At 41.2% G+C, this 23398-nt stretch overlaps 1 protein-coding gene across 4 annotated transcripts in view; it reads left to right on the forward strand.

The window, feature by feature from the left end:
* The first annotated feature begins 2066 nt into the window (after positions 1 to 2066).
* The window catches only part of CDH6 (cadherin 6), a 110517-nt gene continuing 89185 nt past the window's right edge, over positions 2067 to 23398 (forward strand). For 2 of the 4 annotated variants that reach the window (XM_063400509.1, XM_063400501.1), the window contains exon 1: positions 2067 to 3483. The gene's annotated coding sequence lies outside the window, so the exon portion shown is untranslated. The remainder of the gene's footprint in view (positions 3484 to 23398) is intronic. The other 2 variants (XM_063400516.1, XM_063400524.1) reach the window with 2 other exon arrangements.

Genomic DNA, 23398 nt, shown 5'->3' on the forward strand with positions numbered 1-23398 from the left:
TGTCAATAGAAGAGGGTTGAGGAAGAAAAACACCATCCTGAAAGTCTCTCTCAACAATGAAAGAAGTTTTCTTCACACAGCTATGAACTTCAAATTGTAAATCACAAATTCATATAATTGATTGGAAGATACATATCTTATGTACATGTTATGGAGAACACAACTGTTCCTGCACTCAGTTTTCCTTTTTAACAAAAATACAGAATTCTTTCTTGGATATTATTAATTCCACTCTGCCTGAGAAAATTAAAATAAAATAAAATAAAATAAAATAAAATAAAATAAGCATCGTTATTAAAGCTAATCAGAATATAACACATCTAGGAGTGAATAATGCCCAAGGAGACCTCAGGGTTAGAGTGGGCAGTGAATTGACAATGCAATATGGCAGGGAACAAGAAAGCCTGCAAATGTGGTCTGTCATAAAGAGAGATAGACTGTGTCCAGAAAGCTCCAGTGGGAATGCTCTGCAAATATTCACTGAGTTCCTGACCTGTCATTGCTGAAAAAAAAGAAAATAATGAGGGAACTAGGGGAAGTTCAAAGAAGAGCAACCAGGATTATCTACAGGCTGGAAAAACTCAGCTGTGGAAAGACTAAAATGGCCAAATAACAGCAGTGGTACCTAATTGGGTTTTCAGGGTGATTTGTTGAGTTCACAAATATATGCAAAGCAGAATCCAGCTTCTATACCCTACTTTGCCTTTTGTAGTATCATACAGAGTCCTTAAAAGAACAGCTTTGCCAACACAGTGGCTGTGGGAAATAGCTTGAAGGCTTTCTTAAGGAGCCTGTTGTCCAAAAAAATTGGATTTGTTACCTGGTGTGCAACAAGACAATAATTACACACTCAAGAGAGACATCGATTATTTATTTCACAGTTGCACAAGCCTGGGTGCTTGGTGGTATTCCAAAATCAAGCACATCAGCTATCAAATTTTTATGATTTATACATTTCAGCAAACAAAGGAATTAGTGTTCACTGGCTGTGGGAACCGAACTGGCTGGGATGAGTAGTGGTTTAGCCTTGGTGGCTTATGCAGGAGGCTTCAACCTGAGACCATGGGACGCAAGACACTGAAAGGATGGAAGTTAGTATGGTAACAGAATCCTTCCATAACAGGCCACGTTTCTGGTTCTGGTTCTCAGTTGGCTCAGGACCTGTCACATATAAGGTCGTGTTTCTGTTCCATGTTCGGGATTGGATCGCTGCCCTCAGATACCCCTTTGGCAAGTTCACCATGCCCCTTGGTCTTTGGATGTTGCCCCTGAGATCGTGAGGTTTCTGTGTTTGTTATTTTACCATCATTAAAGTGCTCTATTTTGCGGGCAAATCCACCCTTCCTGCCCCTCTATTTTTGCCACGCTCACCCAGCCAGGCCAGACTCAGGGTTGCAGTGAGCCAGACTGCAACAATTGGCAACAAGTTACATCGTTATCTATTAGTTTGGATCCTATTTTCTATTGGTTAATGATTCTCTTGCTTCTCATGCTAATTAATCTTTATGCTCAGTCTTTCTCTTGAGTTGTTTGGTTTCTTGGGTCGATGGTCTGTGAGTCGGCAGTCATGATTTCTCCCTGCCAGAATTACCTTTTACCCAGTTGGAGTTGATTTCAGCACAATTGCTGAGTTAGTTTCTTCCTTACCTTGGGAGTTCTGCCAGTTGTCCTTGTGGCCCGCAAATTCTGCATCCTTTGCGTTCACTATCAATGGAATATCCTTCTTCCCAAGCTCTGGTAACCTCCCCCTAGGTCTGAGATCACTGTAGCATGTCAGGCCCTAACCCTTAACAAGGCAATTCTACCAACAAGTAACTTATTTTTCTAACACCTGGACATCACTTAGACCGTGCTTGTTAGCTGTGTTTCATGGATTCTGGTTGACTAGTCTTGAGAGTACACAAAGATCAAACATTAAAGAACATCCTTCCTTACAAAAACTTTACATATTCCACATTTTACAACAAGCTCAGCACCAGTTTCAGCTATGCTGTGGACATGATGCTGCAGCACTGTAGAAATTACAGCAGCAAGATTGCTACCTGAATTCCTACTGCTCAGAATATTTAAATTATACTAAAAGCCCTGAAATAGTCCAGAAACAGGACACAAAGATGGCTTAGAGCCAGCACAGATCCATCCTTAAGACACACAGCATGCAGAAATTGTGAAAGGTGGGTAGGAACAAAGGAAGAAAAAAGGAAGAGAAAAAGAAAGAAAAACAAGATGACTTTAGATTTGCTAGTACGGAAAAAAAAATCATAAAGGTCAAACCTAAGACTGTGGAGATGCGAGAGGCAAATGGCAAAGAGCTTCCCTTGCAACATTTGCCATGAATCTTAAGGGGACACCGTGCAGCTGAATCGGAGTGGATTTATGTCAGGTAAATAATAAACTGGCGGCAATTTCCATCTTGTAATTTAATATATAGATTAAGAAAATGCAAAGCCTTATTTCAAGCTGTATTTAGGTGGTTGGGGGGCGTGGGGGGAGAAGTTGTACAAAATGCACGTGTGCAGAGGGGCTTCATGAGTCTAACAGCAAAAGCTGAGTTTTCAGTCCATTCTGCATTAAGATTAGTCATAACCTCCTGAGTGGGGAGCCCTCTGGGAAGAGAGGGACCAAGCAAAGGCAGGCACCTGGAAAATTCCCCTCCGCTGCTTTCCATTCACATAGAAACCGCCACATGCGACCATGAAGTGTCATCTCCATTAATAATTCACTGAAATATCTTGATTCATCAAGTCCGTGAACTTCCTGGGAAGTGTGGGAAAAGACCAGCGGGGCATCTCAGATGTCGAGAGAAGGTCTTAAGACCAGCTCGGAGGATGAGAAGCCGCACAGCACAAACACACAGCTCACAACAGAGGAGCGTGCCTCTGCCTCCTCTTTATCCCCCCTCCCACGATTTTATTCCGCTTTAGCTATCGCTACCAAACGATTGGGAAGAAGCTGGCTGCTCTCCACCTCAAGCACGGAGCTGCTCTCGGGGGGGAAGGGGGGCTCCCTGGCACAACCCTCCCCCTCTGCCCTCCCACCGCATTCAGTTGCAAATCCCTGCCCGCCCGGAGGAATCGGCTCCGCGCCCGCTCCGCGCCCCCCGGCCCCGGTGCGGCAGCTCCGGCGGCCCCGGCAGCCGCAGCGCCGGCGCCAGGGGTGCGGGTGCGCGTATGTGCGGGTGTGTGTGCGCGCCTGCCAGGGAGCCCAGCCGAGGGGGAGGAGTTTGGCTTTTTTTTTTTTCTCCCTCCTCCTCCTCCTTTCCTTTTTTTTTTTTTTTTTTTTTTATTAATCAGGAGCAGTGAATGGAAACCAATCAGATAGAGAGCCCCCTCGGCTCGGGCTGCCTGCATGCCGGAGTTAAAAAGTGCTGCTGGCCGAGCGGGAGCCCTAGTGCGAGGCGGGGAGGCTGAGCGGCGGGAGAAGGGGCTGGGGAGCTGCTCTGCCGGCCCGGGCGAGGCTCGGCCGCGTCGTCCCTGCGTGCCGGTAAGGAGATGCGGCTCTGCACCTCTGGAGGGGCAAGTTGTGGCTCTCGCCAGCCAGCCGCCTGCTGCCTTTTTTTATTATTTTTTCCTTCCTTTTCTTATTGTTTCTGCTGTGCTCATTGGGAATGCTAATTAAGCGGGGGGGAGGCGGACAGAGGAGGGGGACTGCACTTATTTTGCGAAGTTGGCAGCTGTCTTGCGCCGCGGTGACCCCCCCGGGGCTCCGCGCCCTGCCCGGCGCTCAGGGGCGTGCGGGGACCGCGTTTGCTGACGGTGTCAGTGAGGCGAAGGGATGCGGCGTTTTCTGGGGATTGTCATCGCCAGCAAGACTCTCCGGGCGAGGAGAGGTGATGAGAGCGGCAGAAGGGTCGTGTGTGCTTGGAAGAGAATAACAGTTATAATTAGTGATAACAACAGCAAAAGGATGAATAACTAGAAAATAATATTTTTAAAAGTCTGTCTCGATTTCTTGGTACTGCCGAGTTGCTGTGAAATGACTACAGGGCAAAACCCTTCGGATCATGAGCAAAATCCGAGGCAAAGTGAAGAACTGAATGTAGAGCACAGTTGAAATGAGGCGCTCCCTCAGTGAAAAGAAGGGGGCAGAGCGAGCAGATCTGGGGACGTTACAGGAATTGACAAATGTGAAGTCTTTTATTTGATAAAAGAACGGGTTGGAGAGTGCGGGAGGAGGTGGAAGTAAGAGGGTAGGCGTATAGGCATTTTTACAGGAAAGAAGTTGGGTAATTGCAGAAAGCAAGCACTGAATTTGGTGGTGTAGTAAATGTTTCTAAGGAGCTGGTAACATACTTTCTGTGTCAGCTAGGTTGAACTACTTATGTATTCATATGTATGTAACACCTTACATGCACACGCAGGGAAAACAGTTTGTATACTACATCTATATATTCTTATGCAAAAGGTCGAGTCAAGAGATAAGCAATAGCAGTAGAGGTCAGTGGCTGTGCAAAGGAATCCTGTCACTGCTGCAATAAAATCCATATTTTACGGAGAGTTAAATGCAGCACTTTTTAAGTGCAAGTGGATGGTCACCTAAGTAACTCCTGATGACATTCAAGGTTCGAGAAGTTTAACGACCGAAATTACTCCCAGCACGATGGCACAGCTACTACTTTTATACAAATTGAGACGGTAGGGCACCTTTTTCCTTTTACTTGTGTGTGGTATGGGATTTTAAAGTTCTGTTAGCAGTCCATGAAAGATTGAGTAGCACAAATTACTTACAGAATGTAAGGTCAGTCCTTTCTCCAAATTTACTGTTCTTCTAGCACAGCTGGAATACAGAGTACAGTTCTTTTCTATTCAAGGATCTCTGAGGATGAAATGTACATCCTACCTGTGTACCTCATGAGCTACATGCATGAACATTTGTGCAAGGAGAACATTACAATCAAGAACAAGGTTATTTCCATTCCCTTTTGTCACAGGACTGTGTGTAGCAGCATTCTGGAAATGACATAATTCCAAGGGAATTGCTTGATCTGCAGACCTCTTTGGTTTTAATCAAAATAGACATAGCTCTCCCAGTCAAGATAAAGGCTTATCTCTTGTATTTGCTGGGCTGAAATCTCTATTATGCAGACAGTTCTTTGCAAAAGTACTTGCATGTTACTTAAAACATTCCATAAAATTGATTAACATCTGTTCCTGAGCAATATAATGCTATGGGTAATGGTGCATCCCTATTCATTTCTTTTTTTCTAATTCCTGTTTAAAGGCAATAAGTTTGCATGTCACAGGAGAGTCGGGTAGGGCTTGGAGGCTTGTGATCAAGATTAAGTAGATTCCTTTATCATGGATATATACAGTTTTAAAGGCCTGGCAGCAATGACACAATTGGATAGCTCCTTTAAAGAGCCCAAACATGCTAATAAAGACTGCAAGGCTGAATCTCTTTTTCCTCTCCTCTCAGATGTTATCTGACACAGCACCAGTAAATATATAATCTTGTATGCTTCTGGCTTTCAGCTGCACCAGAATCTTTCTGGACATATTTCTAGTGGTTACAGTTGACTTTTGAGCTGGGGTGGGAAGAAGAAAACAGTCAGTATTTTCAGAATAACGTAATCAGAGCAGCAATACTTTTTTCTTTTTTTTTTCTCTCTTTTTTTTTTTCCCCCAGGGAAAATGGCATTGATTCAGTCCTCTTGTAGCTCTCTGCAATTATTCTTTGCAGCCATTTAAGTAACTGGGGTCCCTGTAGGGACTTATTAGTCCCTGTAGGTATTTTAGTTTTCACACCAGTTCACAGCTCTTGCATATCTCCATGCCAGCACTCTAAAGATTACATTTATAGAGACGGTTATCATTTTCTAACCAAGTTGCTCAGCTAGAAATGTGCATCTTAACTTCTGACTCTTTTTTCCCTCCCTCCCTCCCTCCCTCCCTCCTTTCTTCCCTTGCACAGCTCTTCCATGCAAACAGTAACCTGCCGCTCAAGGCAGCCTTCCCTCTCATAAAGTTTGCATTTTGCCATCTGCTGTTTCAATAATATTTAGTTGAGAGACTTCCTTCAAAGCAAAACATACACATGTTAAAAAATGTGGGGTTTTTTCCCCTGCTTTCTGCAGAAGATCTCAAAACTAATGTGAACTTGATAGAAGTTATAAATGTGCCTGTGCTCTCACCAGCTGAGATCCTTCTCTAAATGAGCAACCCTCTTCTCAAGGGCACACTGTGTTCCTCTGGGCAGGAGCCTCCCTCCACACCACAGTTTCCTCAAGTGTGCTACACCATTTTTGCTCTGACTGAAGAAGTTTTCAGCATGCTGATATGCTGCTTATTATTAGAATCCTGCAGTATTTTGGGGTTTGGAACGAGTCACTGTTGGGTTTTCTAGTGGATGCCTGTGAGCTGCGTCGTGGTCAAGCAACATTTATCTGTTGTTAAATGAAATGGTGGTCTCTGTCTCATGCTTAACTGAGCTTTTCAGTGTGTCACCTGCCCTTTGTTGACTACTTTTAAATTATGTTACACTTCTAGTGCAATCTTGCAGCATTATGGTTCAAGACGTGCAGGATATTACTTATGGATCTCCTTGGAAATGGTGGCTAATTACTAAAATGAAAGGTAGCTGAAATCTATAAAAAAGAGTGGGTAGAATGTATTTGAAGCAGCAGGCCCCACTGTGATGGTGCCTCATCTTACATAATGGTTACAATTCCTCTAGTGGCTCTGCTGCAATTATACCAGAATGAAGTAGAATTGGTTTTCAGTATCTTTTGATTATCATAAGTGTGCGGGAAAGACTCTGCCTTGGAAGCTAAGTGTTAGGGAGACTTCCTCATTAACCCCTTGAAGACCTAGTTAGCTGCAGTAGCTGTTCCTGTGTCTTCAAAGGCTTTGCATCATTTGGGATTTACTTCTTTTTTCCTTTTACTTTTTCCTATATAATTTCTTGGGTTCACAGCTCTTAGAAACAGGGCTGATCAACTAAGTTGGGGTTATCCTGACTGCCATGGTGGGACCAAATTCAGGTTCTTCCCAATGTAAGTCTTTAAAGTGAGTCCCCATCCTGTGCACAAAGTGAAGAGTTCTGTGGCACACAGAACGAATATCTTCTGCTGACTCTATGCAGGATTTAGTTTGCAGTATAAACACATTCGCAAGTTTAAATGTGTTCTGGTTGAGATAAAAATCCAGTAGCAGCTGGTTTGCTTATGCTGCATGCTTAGTCATGGCAGACCTTTCCAAGGGGTCTGAAAAAGATTATGCTGTGTGAGGAGAAAGGTATGGCTTCTTGCCTTGTTTCATTTGGGATGGGGAGAGACGAGATGTAGCATAAACATTTAATATTAAATGCAGCTTTTAGTCGTCTTTATTGCTTAACAAAAGGTACAGGGCAGATTACTAGTCCTTGTTTTAAAAACACCCTTGAAGAATGCATAATTAATACAAAATATCAGCAGAAAAAGTCATCCTCTCTGGATTGTGCTGTGAGTGATGCTGCAGTGGAATTAGGTGGGAAAAGTGCTGGATAAAAGCATTTTTAAAGTTTGAGTGTGAGTACTTTGTTTGCAATTGGGCTTTCTGTGCCTTATATCTCAGCCTGAGAGTCGCTTTTTGGTTCTTCCCCAATGACTGGCTGAGATGTGTTGGGAGTCCATCCAGGCTCAGGTTCCTGAGCTTCTTTAGGGCACTGCTGTGTTTCCTAACCCTGATCACCCATCAGCTACTTTCCCACCCCATTTCATGCAGGCTTATCTCTCTGTGTACCCGTGACCATCTCCTTATTCCAGGTGGGGCTGGTTGCCACCGTTATCTTCTACTTTATTCATTTTCCTGGCTGTGCATTTGGCACTGAAAGGCCCAAACAAAGACTAAATATTTGAGTTCATGCTTTTGTTTATTTGTTAGGAAGAGCATTCCCAGAAGAAAATAGGATAACTGAATTTCAGGAGCGTTTATAAAGTGGTGTGAATTAATGTTACTGGTTGGTACATCCAATCTCATGGAGCTTCCTGCTCCTTGAGTATTTTTCTCTCTAAAAACAAACCAGAAAGGATAGTTTCCTCCACAGCTGCAACCCTCTGAGCAGCAGTGAGGATCAGTACTGATGGGGAAGGGTGAGGGGAGCCTGTGAGCCCTGTCAGGATGGAAAAGGCTCAACTGTCATTGTGCTTCCTGAGTTAGGATGTTGGACCTCCAAAAAGAATCTTTATGCAAAGAAGTGATTACTTAACTGTGATGGTGCCAGAGCATTTGATAGCACTGTGCTGAAACATCCAACATAGAGTGATACTGCATAATCTTTCTTCACACCCAGCCACAAGACACCCTCTCCATACCCTCCTCTGCACCAGACGTGTAGACAAAAAGTGCATACACATTTCCATCTGGTCTCATTCAGGAACACTGCCAGCCTTGCTATGTTTTAAGTAACCTGTTCAATAACGGCTTTATTCTGGCATTGTGGGCAAATATTTTATGGGTTAATTAGCCTCTCTTGTCAGGATATGCATGTATATTTATATATAGTCAGAAAATGCTTAATTCTAGCCAGAATGTGACTATTAGATTTCATTTGCAACATAAATATCCATCGTAACCCCTCAGCTCTTCCCTAGTGACACCGCAATGCACAGAAGAGAGCACTTTATGAATGAGATCTGTCCTGGACTATCTGGGTACCATAATTCCTCTCAGCTAAACTAATTTCATTATCGTGCTATCATGTTTACAGCTGCCTCTGAGATAATAGGTAGTGTATCTTTCCAGCATTCCCACTTCTAATCGCAAAGCCAGAGCAGGAGGACCTAGGAGAGGGGTCAGCAGGAATTGAAAATTAGCACAAAAATTAAACACTAGTCAAGTTTCCCCAGGTACTGCAGGTGCGTGCCTGTCTGGTGAAAAGCAGAGCTGCCTGTTCCCTCATTACAACTGGCAGCTAATAGCTTCTATAAGCACAAAGGCTGCTTAATCAACACGATCATTAGCATGTAGCCCTGCTTTGTTGTGAGGGAAACACCAAACTCAAAGAGAACACTTGTCTCTGATGGTAACTCCACATAGCACTGAAGGTCATGGTGAACCAGACTTGCATGAGAGGCCGTGGAGTGTTGGGAGAACCACTTGTGCCTGTGGGCCCCAGCCAGGGTGCTGACACTGCGGCACTGGGGCCAGCCTTCCTACTGACATTCTCACTCCAGGGAAACCCTCTCTCCTAGAAAGATGTGTCCTCCACTCTCATCCTCTTAGATCCAATACCATAGCAAAAATAATTAAAAGCACGGCTGCTTTTAGTTTTGCCGTGAGGACTCAGGTAAAATCTGTTTCCTCACTGAATTGATTCGCTTTGAGTGCCTCGTGGTTTGTAACTTTAGGGAGTCATTAGTCTGGCAATCATTATTTGACGAAAGTACCTTTATGGACAAAAAGAAAAAGATGCAGTTTATAGTAGTCTGACAAAAAAACCAAAACCAAACCAAAACAAACAAACAAACAAACAAACAAACCAAAAAACAAACCAAAAAAAACAACCAACCAAAAAAAAAAAAAAAAAACCAGTCACTCTGTGAATATTTGGGAGTCTCTCTTCAAGTAAGGGACATGGTGTAGCTCATTGACATGAGGCCTTCACTCAAAAGCTGTTCAAGCATTCCACAATTCCACATCTTCACCACATGGCCCCACTGTGAGGCTGGCCGGTATAATTGGCCGTGTTTTACAGCAGGGGAAGCGAATCACCACGGAAGTGAGTGACTTGCCCAAGGTCACAGGAGGAGATCATAACACAGCAGGGATGCTGAACCAAGCTCTTATAGCAAGTACAGCTTGCAGTCAACCCGCCTGCCTCTCTCCTGCTTTCTTTAGTTATTGTAGCTGATCAAAGAATGGATGGGGGGAAAAGTCAGATTTGGGTCTCTTTTTTTCATCCAGAAGAAAGCCAATTATTTTTCTCAAGGACTCTTCGCATCTGCTTTGACACTCTCTCCCCAAAGGATTTTCTGGACGTTTTTTGCTTGTTTGTTCAGCCATGTTTTCTGTGGAGGGGAAGGGGAAACTGGGTAGCTCCAGAGCTGTGTGAGACAAGACTGAGTATCTTATTCCCAAGAGAAAGTAATGTGAGCTGTCCCTGAGCAAGGTGGCAATGACCTTACTCTCTGCATTGGCCGAGTCGGATTGGCCACGAGTTTCTTTACCATTCCCTGCCTCATACATTCCCACCTACTTATGCCTGTGGGAGAGAAGGGGATAAAAAAAATCTTGTAAAAGGCTGCCTGTTCTGCATGCTGCTCCCTGTGGTTTGGGGCAGCCAGAGGTCATACCACACTGTCTCTTGTTCATGTCCATGACTGCGTGAATTCATTTCAAAGCATCCCTTCTTTGTAAACATCTAAGGAGTAGTATTCCTAGCACACAGATATGAAGGTGAGTCAAAGGGAAGTTACTTGAATAAGGACATGGTGTACACCAATACCCCTGACACAGGTATTGATCTTAGTGTAAATAAAATAGAGGGAGAAATAGAAAAAGACTCATAAAAAAGACACATCAAATTTACAAGTTATGTGGCCAGTTTAGATTGAAGTAGTACCAGGTCCTGAGCTCTGTGCCACCTACTATGACCTAATACTTTTGGAGCTAGCCTGACAAACTGATCAAGCTCTACAAGAATTCAAGAGAACCTATTTCCTCACTTTCATAGTGTGAAGAGTGGCCTGACAGATCACAGAGCAGGAATGTATAGAGGTAGAATCTCTTTCAGAGATTGTGAAATTGGTGCTCAATTTAGCTGTCAGGGCTGAAAGGGAAAAAGATGCAGAAGCAACTCTTAAGTCCACCAGCCATATCCCTTTAAGCAATTCATGCTGTGCCAACCAATTTTATAAAACCCTGTATTTCATCTAAACTCCATTTAAGTCTAAATAATATGAATGCTCTGCTATGGTATTTCTCTTCTCACTGCTGATAATTACCAAGTTATTTCTGCCATAAACAAAGCATGTTCTTCTCTCTGACTTACCATACCCGGTCCCAGAGCAGTTTGGTTTTAAAAGTACCAACAAACTACACTGAAGTCCACAAGGCTGTTTGAATACATAAGTGTCATTCTGGATCAAGATGTCAAGATGTAATGAAGTGTTTAAAACTTTGCAATTATTTTCATGGCGACCACGACATGACCGTCAAATGTTTGTCTAATTTGTATCCCTAAATAACAGACTACGCAAAATGGGGATGGATAGAAACCTGTGTAAGGAATAACTATCATTTCCCATGGATTCCACTTCAACAGAATAGCCCTGGATCATCTGTGCAGCATGGAGGAGGATTCTCTGCTGTCTGTCAGCTCCCATCAGCAGTTGCAGAGGGGATAGAGAGGACTGGACTGAGATTTTCACTTCCTGGCTGTTTCTGTTGGCATGTAATGGGAACATCCTTCCTTTGTGCAAGTGTCAGTGTGCATTGCATCTCTAAAACCAATCCTTAGCTCAGATTCTTCCTTCTGGTATCTGTATCTTCAGGTCATCTGCACTTAAGAGGAAGCAGAGCATTAGCATCTGAAGAAAAAAGCTGTATCATATTTATTAATATTTACAACCATCAGCACAATTCTGCAGAATCTAATCTCAAGCAGCTTTGAAATTCAGTGTTTTTCAGAGCAGTGTTTCCCTTCAGAAACAGAAGTGGGCACTCTGATTTATAGGAAGGATTTCTGTTCCTCTTGGAAAAAAACAAACACAACAAAACAACACAAAAACAGGCCCCCATTTTTCTCAGCACATAATTTATATTGCTATTAAATGAAATGTATTACCATTTTGTAATATGTAAGGGTTTCTTTTGCAGAATTTCTGAAGCAGCTCCTCATTAATCCACTGCAATTCATTTGTCAGATATCTCAAAGCTACTTGATATCAGAGTTACTTTAAAGTATGACAGAGTTTTCCTTAGCAGCAGGTTGTAATTTCAACCAGGCTGGTAAATGTGAGGTCAGAGGCTGGTTGCTGCAAATCTAGAAGGATAAAACAGGCTGCACATCCTTCTTCCCTGTTACAATAACATCCTGAGTCCTGGATAAGCAAAAGTAAATACTGGAATTATTCAGGAAAAACAGGTTTCATCTTCTTGGAATGGTCACTTAATATTGTGTGTGTTTTGTGTTTATTACAAAAGTATTTATATTTGTCAATCTGGAATTAAAGCCAGTCTCATCTGATGCAGACACCTCAGGCTCAGATTTAGTTTCGAGCCCTGACCCGAGCAAGTATCTGTTACGTCTCGGAGGCTGTGGATCTCTACGGACCGAGCTGCTGGAGCCGTGGTGGTGCCTGGGGGGGTTGCAGTGTTAACAACAGGCATCCTGACACGGGCAGGCAGGCATCTCAGCACTAGGAGCAGCCAGAAAACTTCTGAACACTGAACTGGGCAAGGCAAGTGCAGAGACTAGCACGTATGAGCAACTGCAGCTTCAGTAAGTGTTTGACTGGGGCCAGCTTGGTGCAATCCAAAATACTAGAGGTTTTGGATTAGAGTCCCAGAGTTAGTGTGCATTGCTGCTGGTGATAGAAAGTACTGGATTAAGGCAGTGGCAGCAGTTTCCAGCTCTGGGAATGGTGGGGCCAGCACAAGCAGAAGATACTCAACCAGATGGTGTTCAAGTCCTATCCTTCACTTCCTTCAAAGGTGACATGGTGGAATGTTTGATATTTTTTTATATACACTACTGATGGTAGTGCAGGACTCATGCTTATCACAGCTTTAGTTCTAGGATATGTTGCATAAAAGTTAATGAGGACATGCTTTCAGATATCACTCAACTCTCCCTATTCTCTTTCCCTTACAAATTTCTCTTCTTCAGTGGAAATGTTTCATACTCATCTGTTGTTGTATAAGATAATAATTCTTTGCTCAGGTCTGTGCATATTAAAATCATAGAATGTTTTAGGTTAGAAAAGACTGCTAAGATCACCAAGTCCAAGAGTTAACCCAGCACTGTCAAGTCCACCACTAAACCATGTTTCAAGTGCCATGTTGCCTCAGGATAGACAATGCACACCAGGAAGCCAAAAGCTGAGAAGACTTCAGTGTGCTGGAAGTACATGTTTGCCCTCACATAGTGGGGACAAAATATGTTCCCATATCACGAGGCTGGTTGAGCTCGCTCTTGCAATTGCTATTTTAGAATTAACTCCAAGCTGCCAAAAAACAAAGCAGAGAGACCAAGCAGAATTCATCAGCAAACTGGGATAGGATGAATTATCACAGAATATTCTGTGTTGGAAGGGATCCATAAGGATCCTCAAGTCCAGCTCTTTAGCGAATGGCCCATGCAGGGATTAAACTCGCAACCTTGGCATTATTAACACCATGCTCCAACCAAATAATTGAACTGAGCCATTAGAAATAAGTTGCTAATGTAAGCAAGATTAACTTGATGTGCTGCCTGAAATGAGATGTTAGAGATGATAGGGAAGAGAGAAAACTTTTCATTTAGATGGAAACAGGACTGATTAATTAAGCAGTAACGAACAGGGAACCTTGCCTTGAATTGATATGAGGCTTGCAGTGCTAATTTAACACAAAATACAGCTCCCAATTTGTTATTAAATTAAAATGGCTTTTAAAATTGTTTACTTTTTTTTTTTTACTTTAGTGCTTCTGTGTGGCAAAATGATTATTCTGGCTAGTTAGAGAAACCAATCAGAGCAGCAGAAAGTGTAGGTTGAAAGAGGAAAGATTGTTCTGTTGTGTAATTAAGAAATATACACTAATATCCATGACATCATGAATAAGCACTTCAAAGTAGTTAGTATGCTCTGTATTGCATATTAAATGAAACAATTAGTATGCTAACAAGTTGCTCTGGACATACACTAAAAAGACATCACGCTTCAGGAAATGACTGTTTCTTATTTTTTACTCTGAAGATCTGCTCACCTGACTGACAAATTGTATTAAGAAATAACAAGGAAGAAACATTCTTCTTTTTCATCCTTTCCCCTTTTCTTGCAATTTTCAAAGCAGTTTTAATTTTGGAGACTTTACTTTGTATGATTACTCCATACAAAGGAACTTTTTCTACCCCAATCAAATTATATGGTGGAAATGTGAGATATTGTGAGTGATAGACAAATCCTATGGAACAAGAGGGAAAACAACCTTGTAGCGACATTGCTTTTTTTAGTCTCAAACAAAATACACTCTTGACAGGAATGATTCCTTGTAATTTATCGTAGGATAGCTCAACAGCAGCAATTTGTCATGCGTAGTTATGTAATTTGATGGGTTCATTTCTTAAATGAATTATGGATTATGGATTACCTCTGTATATCAACAACAGAGCTGTATCTTTTATGTAAATATTCCCTCAACTTTTCCTTCCTCTTCCAATCCATTTTCCGTCATACAGAGATGACTTTTTTCCATCTAATCTTTCAACTAATAAGGTGTTTAATAATTTAGCAACCTAAAAAATTAGCATATTTCAAAGGAGTTAGTATCAATGGTAGTGTAAGAGCCTCAGGCTACAAAAAAGTGGATGAGGTTACCAAAGTTTTAGAGTCAGGATCCCAACTGTCTTTCTGCTTCAGGCAGCTATTTTATTAAAGTTGGTATTAAACAACACTGCCTAAGGTCTGATTAACAATTTATGACTTCCTAAGAAGGATGAACAGAAGCCTATCATTTTTATATTTAAATCTTGATTTGCATCTAAGAGAAAACATACCCAGGTTTATATTTTCATTATTTAATATTTTTATTATTATTATTGCTGCCTCTGAAATGTTGCTTATGTGAATATTGCAGGCACCAATTTGTTGTGCCAATCTGTTGGTACCTCATCCCCTCACATGTGTCAGAGGGACAGCTTGCTTCTTGCATCCTGGGATGGGCTTGAGCCTGCAAAGTGATGGCTTTTGTCTCATGCTGGGCTCAGTTGCTCTTCACCATCCCTGAAATCCATTGGGACAGAGGGTGACCTACCACTGGTAGTCAGACTGAGATCTGCAAGACCAGGAGCTGAATATTGTCCAGCTGACATTACTTTGGGGAGTAAAATCCAGATGTACAGGACCAAGGCTCACCTGACATACCTTCCCAGAGGGGAATTTTGCTGTTTGATACTTACTCTGTACAACCAGTAGCAACTCTGTCCCAGTGTCTCAGTTTTTTATAAACTTCCCAGTCCTGCGTATGAGGTTGTTTCTGGGCCACATCTGCTAGGAGAGGAGCAGAGGGTGATTCTGCTATTATGTTCTGGGATGCAACAGAGCAGGAACTGCTGCTCTTCGCTTTTACAGAGGCAGCCCAGAAAGAAGCATGCTACTCAGTGAGAAAGGGGTAAGGAGTAGATATCTAAATCTGCTGGCCAAACTTTTCTCACTCTCCTGTACAAGGAATCAGGCCAAAGACATGCAGCTTAGTGGAACAGAATGGAACTTATTCTACTTCTGGCTAAGATATTTTTGATTATTTTTGGTTTAATGTTCAAATAGAAAATAATAACAATGGCCTGTTCTGTTACCTCTTTTCAAACTGTCCTAATTCACCCATTGGCTTTCACCAATTTCCATATTCAGCTGCTTTAGAAAACTGTGTGGCTTTTTTTTTTTTTTTCCCCTTGTGCATTTCCATTTCTGATACTCTTCAGTGAATTTAACACTCATTTCACTAAGGGCTGCATGTGGTGGTCATAACATGTGGCAAAAGACTGTCAGCTAGGGGCTATGAGCTCCACTGGCTCACAGCAAGGGAAACGTTATTTTGGTTTTCCTGAGCTTCTCTAGTCAGTAAGACACTAAAAGTTTCTGCAGAAATGTTGATATTTAAGGATCTTCATTGTTTTATTGGAACTCTCAGCATGTCCATGGTTTTCCGTATAATCAACAGAACAGTTTTTGTCTTGGTCTTAATGGCTTTTAAGTTTTAAAATACTAGTGCCATAATAGGGAAACTTCTGGTTCTTCAAAACAAGGAAAAACAAGCATTACACATTCACAAAAAGATTTCTCATTTTCCTGGCTTTTCAGGATGTGCTAAACTGAATTTAAGTTTTAGGGCTGCATTCATATTTCAATAATCTGCTGTTAGAAAGACTCCAAGAGCTGCAGTCAGAATATTTTCTTGTGACTCTTGCCTTCGTCCTGTGCTTGTGGGTCATTATTGACAGAGGGATTTAAACAAATGCTCAAAAGACTGTGCTGAATCAGGGAGCAGTACCTGTGAGGAATAAGCCCCTTAGATGCTGGATTAACACTAAGGTTTCTTGCTTATTCTTCAGTTCTGACTAAAATTTTATCCTGTCATATCCTCAGTCAAAAGAGGACAAATGAATATTATTCCATTGACTTCCAAGGAGCTGTAATGATAAATATGAACTGAAAAACCAGACCAAGGAAGCAGAAGAAAATGCATGAATAAATTATCAACAGTGGACATGCCTAGGAACTTAGAGCAGTCAGCTCTCCTCACTTTCTTTTCTCTCTCTCCTATGAAAAAACCCTCAGCCATGTAGCCAGAGAGCAGGAGCAATATCATGGGACTTCTGTGGCCAGAGACACAGAAATCAACAGTGCAAGTGGATAGTTCATACTTAATCTGTGTAGTGAGCTGGTTAGCAAAATTATTCTACAGCAACACATATTTATTTGTACGACATTAATGTCCACGAGTCCTAATTGCAGGAAGCAGTGCTGTAACCTAATAGAGTCCCAGCTGGCAATTATGTTCAGAGAAATCAGTCTTAGCTGCAGGATTATTTGACCAAAATATGGCTAACTTTACAGGAAATTATATTAGAAGAGAGTGGTTAAAGTGAGTTCTACCCTATAATAGATGTGTAAGTTAAACATGTCAGCTACGCTTTTTTCCAATTAAAGCATACTTACTTAAAAAGGTAGCTGAATACCTGCTGTATTGTGATTCATTCTCTAGCCACTGGAATGGTTTTAAAGTCATCTGTGCACAGAATTTGCAGGTGAGGTCAGTGTGATTTTTCACTCACAAAAATGGCTTCCTGGTTCCCTTAAATGAATCAGAAATAGAAAAAAAAAACCAAAAAACACGTCTGACCGTAATACACAAGAATGTCTTATGTGTAGGAACAGCGTGGTATCAGGCATAACACAGAATATCACAATTCTTTAAAGAATATAACAGAGAGAAGTAAGAAATAAAAAGTGAGGTACAAAACATTTGCTGGGAATCATGGGAGACCATACTATATGACTTCAGTTGTTTTCAGGATAAATTGTGCTCTGAGAATGACACATCTTCCCCCTGTATTTGTGGATAGGGCTGTTGCCAGGAAATGACCTCTTCTTTGAGCTTTGATTTTCGTTTTATTCCCATTCTGTGACTACACTGTTGGAACTACATAAGCTTTTCAGCCTTGGTCAATAGCTATTTTGTGGTTATCCCAGGTTGCTTTCTGCAGCAAGGTTAACAGAGTTTGGAGGGAAAGGTTGTCTGTGTCATCACAGTTTGCAGGTACAGATATGGCATACCTGTCAAAAGAACTGCTAGATGAAAACAGTCTGTCAGCACCTGCTTTGTAAACATCTTTCAACATCTGCTTTTGGATGGATGCTCATTACTCATTGATTTCCACCACACAACGATGCTCTAAAATGTTCTCATGTGGACATCCTTTCCAGCAGAACATGTGGATATCAGCTTCCAGTGGAGTGTCAGCTAGCCTGAATCAGAACATAAAGCCAAGTACCCTCCTGTTTTGAAAGTTTTGCAAATGGTCTCATCTTGGCGTGACCGAATGAGGGAAATACATAAAGTTGTGATCTCTTAACATCTGCTCCTGCCTTATTTTCTGAGTCTCTTCAGAACAAGCAGACACCCAACCCTGCATTCATACACCCAGCTTTAAATGGGTTACTGGTATTCTGCACTTTGCTGCTTGAGTCTTTCTGCGGCATCAACCTAGCTCTGAAATGTGTCCCTCCAGGTTAGCTTGCATAAACATAAAGCCCCAAATTAGCATTGCAAGCAACCATTGTCCTCAAAAACCAGTAGTTTTTCTGTGCTCAGTGCATATTTGCCATCTGCTAATGCATTAAAAAAAAAAAGAAAAAAATCTCGGCCAACTCCTTCATTTGGAGTTAATCCATGTCTAACTCTACTAACTTTAAGGAACTGTCATTGTCTGTACCAGCTAATGAACAGGCCTCAGTGACTGCAAAGCAGAGGATGCTTTGGAGCATTTGGGCTGTGCATTGTTTCTGCCTGCCTGAAAGGATGCCAGAAAGACGGAATGCGTTTTCACAGAGGCAGCCTTCTGGTTGTTGTCCACTGTGCAGAATGGGGTGTGCACCTATACACTGCAAGTATTCTGTACTGCTTGGCTCTAGGCACAGCTCACATACCTATGTGATATAAATACTCAGCTTTGCTTTCTCAGCTCTAACCCTTCCCATGCAAAGTCAGGAGCGTGGACACTGTGCCAAAAATAGGATGCTGAATCCTAGTTCTTTGCAGAAATGATCTCTTTAAAAGCCACAAGCAAAGAGGGAAAATGATCTGGAACCATCTCACACTGTAAAGGATATTTTGGTTGTCTAGTGGATTTTTTTCTTCTATCAGGACAAAAAGCCCCAAACACGATTAAAAGATTAAAATTATAACACCAGTTCTTGTAGGCACAGGAATGAACATTTTACCCAGAGACCTGCTCAGGACAAGTAGTGTGTGACTGTCTGGCTTGTGCTACGCCATTACTATTCAGGCCACTGGCACGGGAAGAAAATACACAATGTCAGCACAAGAAATGTGTAGAAGGGTAAGAATTTGTAGAGAATAGGATTGCATTTTACAAATATCTATCTGATTTTATCTAAAATTCTGTCTATTTTCAAAAAGAAAAAGAGATACTCCTAGAACTTATTTTTTTGATAAATCACTTTGGGGGAGCGATATTTTTGGACAGAATAAAATACTCTTCAAAAGCTTTTAAATAATGCTGCCTGGACAAGGCAGTTCAGTAAGTGTGTTTTAAAAGGCCTCACAAGAAATTCTGCATCTTTATTTCACAGCTTGCCCTCACGTGCCTGACTCTTTCAATAAAGTGTTACTTTGCCATTGAGAGTACCTGGCTTGCTGGCTGGTGTCGCACATCTTTCAGTGTGTTGATACCAATGTAGTTGTTATTCCTCAGGGGATTGGCAAGCAAACGGGTGTTTGAAAGCCCTCTACCTTCAAGGCCCCTACTCGAACCCCATCTAGAGCAGATGCCAGCAGTCAAAAGCACCTTTAGTACCACCTAATGGCTCTTCATAGGACTGTGCAAGTAAAACAAGTGTTTTATACCCTTTCATACAGAAAGAAAGATAAAGAGTGGTGGGTTGTACTAATAGCATCATCTGTTGAGAACTCCAGTGGCATGAACCAGAAGCAGAAGTGGTGTGGAGGATGGCACTGCCAAGTGATCTTTAGGCTCCTTGGTGAGATGGCCTGAATAAACTCTCATTGCTGCTGCTTGTCCATTATCTGTTCCGTGGACAAATAAACCTTCAGCCTCTGAAGCTGACAGTGTCCACACTGCAGAAACATTGCACCAATAAAAAGATTTAAAAGGGAAAGATAAAAAAAGGCGCTTTCTAAGGCAGCTGATTTATCATGGGAAAATGTCCTGTACTTTTGGGCCCCTGAGTTGCTCAAAGAGCCTGTGGACTGTGTTTTCTCATATCTGCAGAGAACTACAGGGGAGTCTGTAATCTCAGGGTGGAATTCACTTGTCTCACATTCTAGTAATGCAGTGAAAGACTTGCAGTATATAAATATATACCTGATGCACTTAGGCCACATTTTTAAATTGTAGAACTTGGATTGTGATATCTCCCCTGATGGAGGAGGAACAGAAGCACAAAAGATACAGTTTGAGACCCATTAGAGACCACTTTTTAAAGAAGGAATTGGATAACTCAAGGTTTGAGTGTCAATACCCTTCCTTTCATGAGTGATCTCATGCTGAGTTAATTTTTTTTCCCTAAAGTACATTTTATCACTGCCTTTTAAGGTCTTTTTACCCCAAAGCAGATCACTTGCAAGTTTACAGTGGAAAATTATTTCATGAAGTTGATGATGACTCACTGGAATAGGTATTTGCAGATCTGGACACTGGGGTTTGAAGATTGAGTGTGCAAGCTTTTTAGATTGCACAGGCATCTGAAAAAAAAAACCTGTATGGTATGTAATTTTAAGTAGAACTGATTTTTGCCCACAAAGAGATGTATGTGCATCTAGAATACATGTATCTATTCAATCCCATATAGATATCTTTTTCTTCCACTTAAATCCAAGTCAGATCCAAAACTCAGCCTTAAGTTGCAGTTAATCAAACAAGCACATCAGTATTCTTCCAAGGAAAAAGCAAAGCCAAACCCAATGAAATTTATAACAGGACATGATCCTGTTTTCTGTCATTTAGATTGTCTGGCCAAATGACAGGACCTACAATCAGTCTTAGTTAAATTGAATTATTGGTCCTCCCTCTCCACTGGAGATCCTGGTGACATTTTCAGTGGACTTCTATGAGTTTGCAAGGTTGAGATTTTAACTCACAGATTTTAAGAAAATTGTCAGCTTATGTGACTAGAATTAATGAATATTTTATATTTTAGGGGGTTGGTGATGTTTTTGTTTTCTGAAACTTTATTGTATATGTCACTCCTTGTTGTCCACTTTTAGTATTGATTTCCTTAAAGCTCTGACATGTTAAGATAAGGATGCTTTTGTCCATGGATTTTACTAAAAAAATTTAATCTGTAGCTCTTGTATGTGAAGAAGGCCTTGAAAACATGAAGTCTACCAAAGGAAAAAATATAAAAGAACAATCTTAAGTCATTTTTAAGTCAGTCCAGCTTATGATTAATTTGGGGGTTGGCAATACAGTAAACTTAACGACACACATTTATAACTTCCTTGCTAACTAGTTGCTTATTACATTGCCAGCAAATTTATGTCCCAGCTTTCTGGAGCAAGGCATATTTCAGGACTCCACTTTTCCATTCCTCTGGTCTCACTAGTTCACCGGTGTGCAGCCTGGCCAAAAACACATGGATGCCTTGGTCACAAGTAGCTAAATAAAACAGAAATGTATTAAGTAAAGGTGAATGATAATCACTGTAGCACTTAACACTTGCATGTTCCTCTGTGTCCAACTGCTTCACAAGCAGGAACTAATTACAATACATTCAGTAATAATGGTGTGTTCAAAGAGACGTTAAACTGTGCTCTTAAAATAAACTGCTGTGCTGGGAAAGGACATCACTAGATTACAAGACAGAAGGCAGCATCTTTGGGATAATCCCTCTGTAACCTCATGCACCCAGGTCCCTCCCGTGAGACGGCACATACCCACATTTCCTCACTAACACCTATTCAGGAGAGGTTTGTACCTTGCCTGCATTGCCTTTGCTTCAGCTTTTGTAGTGCAAAGGGGCTGCAGGGCTACGGGAACTTCTGCCTTTGTTTATTTGTGATAGGGCACAGAAAAAGGGTTGGGAAAACATTTTCAATGGCCACGGCTTTAAAGAAAGCTGACTAACCCCTAAAGCATTTTCAGTTACATATTGCAGAGCAAGACAAAAAAAAAAATCTCTTTGCTGCTCTGCTGTACTGCTGAAGCAGAGTCATCCTGTGTTTTCTCCTTGAAGTATGTGATGTCACCAAAAATTGATTACTTGGGCAAAAAGAAATAGGATTGCAGGGAAAAAAGAGATTTGTTATATTAACCTGATTATAGCTTCAGGTAATAGATAACCTTATGCTTTATCGTGTGGGAAAAAGACAACTTCTTTAAACACTTAAAAAAATTCCCATTTTCAGTGAGTTGTCTAGAAACAAGGTAAAAACATTCTCTCTCTCTTTTTTTTTTTTTTTTTTTTTTTTTTTTTTGCATTTGCTTACTTGTAAAAAACCTTCAACGGACAATTCACTCTTCAATATAATCATTTTTTTTTTAACTTTCGCCAATAACCCTTTCCAGGAATTAAGTCCACTGCCTGGGAGAGGTGGTGGCAGATACTTTCTAAGAGGTAACTAAATTGTGCATGTTGTGCTTTCTCAGTACTGAACTCCAAGCTCTGAAGCTCTGTGCAGCTGCCCTGGGGGTGTCAGGACATGGTGATCCAATTGCTGTGGTCCCCCAGGGACCAAAGTCATTTTGGATAAGAGGGACCTTACAAAGTTTTAGGAGTTAAATGAACTTTGGAAATGACCAGGAGTTTCTGTTGTCTTGGCCATGCTCCCAAACAACATGTTCATGGCATTTCTGAGCTTGCCCAGCATACATCACTGCAGGAAATTTTGCCTTTCCTTGTAAGGGATGGTGTGGAGATGAGCTTCTCTGTCCATGGATGCTTCAGCATGGATGTTCTTAAAAAAATATACAGCCACTAAACAGCAGTGGGGGATATCTTAGTTACTGGAAATGTTCAGGGTAATGGAAGAACACCCACCCCCAACTTTAGTTTCTTGACATTAAAAATTGATCTTGAAATACCAGCCCTGTAAAATCCATTGATCACTCCTTCTAATGCAAGAGATAAGGCATTCCTGAACCTCCTCAGTGTTTAATATATAGATTTAATGAAGGTGGATGTTGCAAGTTTCATGGGTGGTAACAGCTTGGGTTGTATTCTTTCTGCTTCTTGTGCTTAAAGCAGCATTTGATGGCAGTTTCCCTGGGCTAAGATGCGGAATGTCTTTTTCTCCTCTCAGCTTTCTAAAAATTAAGTGTAATTCAACTCCTGTGAATGATAGCCTGCAGATAACAACCTAGCCAAAATTCCAACTGGAGCTCATTTAAATAGGTCATTATTCCTTTTAATTAAATAAAAAATAGGAAGTTGTTCCTTTATTATTGGCAAGAAGTATGAATACTTTTCTCATCGATCTATATTCAGTAAATCCTATAACTTACATGAATTCCAAAAGCCATTTTTAAAGGTGTTGCAGCACAGTTTTTGCCACAAAAAACATACATGCTGAAACCTTATCCTTTTTATTTCTTTTTTTTAACTTTCCCAAACCTAAGCTATTTGACCTAAGCTTTCATGGTTATCAAAGCACTAAGAACATGGAAGTTGTTAAATTATTGGCAGAGCTAGCATAGCTCATGATCTATTTAACTAGAAGATGTTAATTCTCTAAAATGCTGATTTAAGAAAACAATAGCAAACAGAAGGTGTTTACACTCAGATGAGGGTAATACATTAAAAAAAAAAAAAAAAAAAAACCAACGAAAAAACAGGGTCAAAAGCAAACAAACAAAAAAATCCCCAGCTACCCAAATAGACTGTGGAAAATGGAAATGATTAAAAAAAATCTCTGATAAAGAAAACATCTGCATGCTAATCCTGGTGTTTTCAAGTGGAACAACAGAATAAGAGGAAGAAACCCACACATTTAAAAAGAAATGTGAGACGCAAACAAAA

Source organism: Prinia subflava, chromosome 1, assembly GCF_021018805.1.
Source record: "Prinia subflava isolate CZ2003 ecotype Zambia chromosome 1, Cam_Psub_1.2, whole genome shotgun sequence".
NCBI classification, from domain to species: Eukaryota; Metazoa; Chordata; class Aves; order Passeriformes; family Cisticolidae; genus Prinia; species Prinia subflava.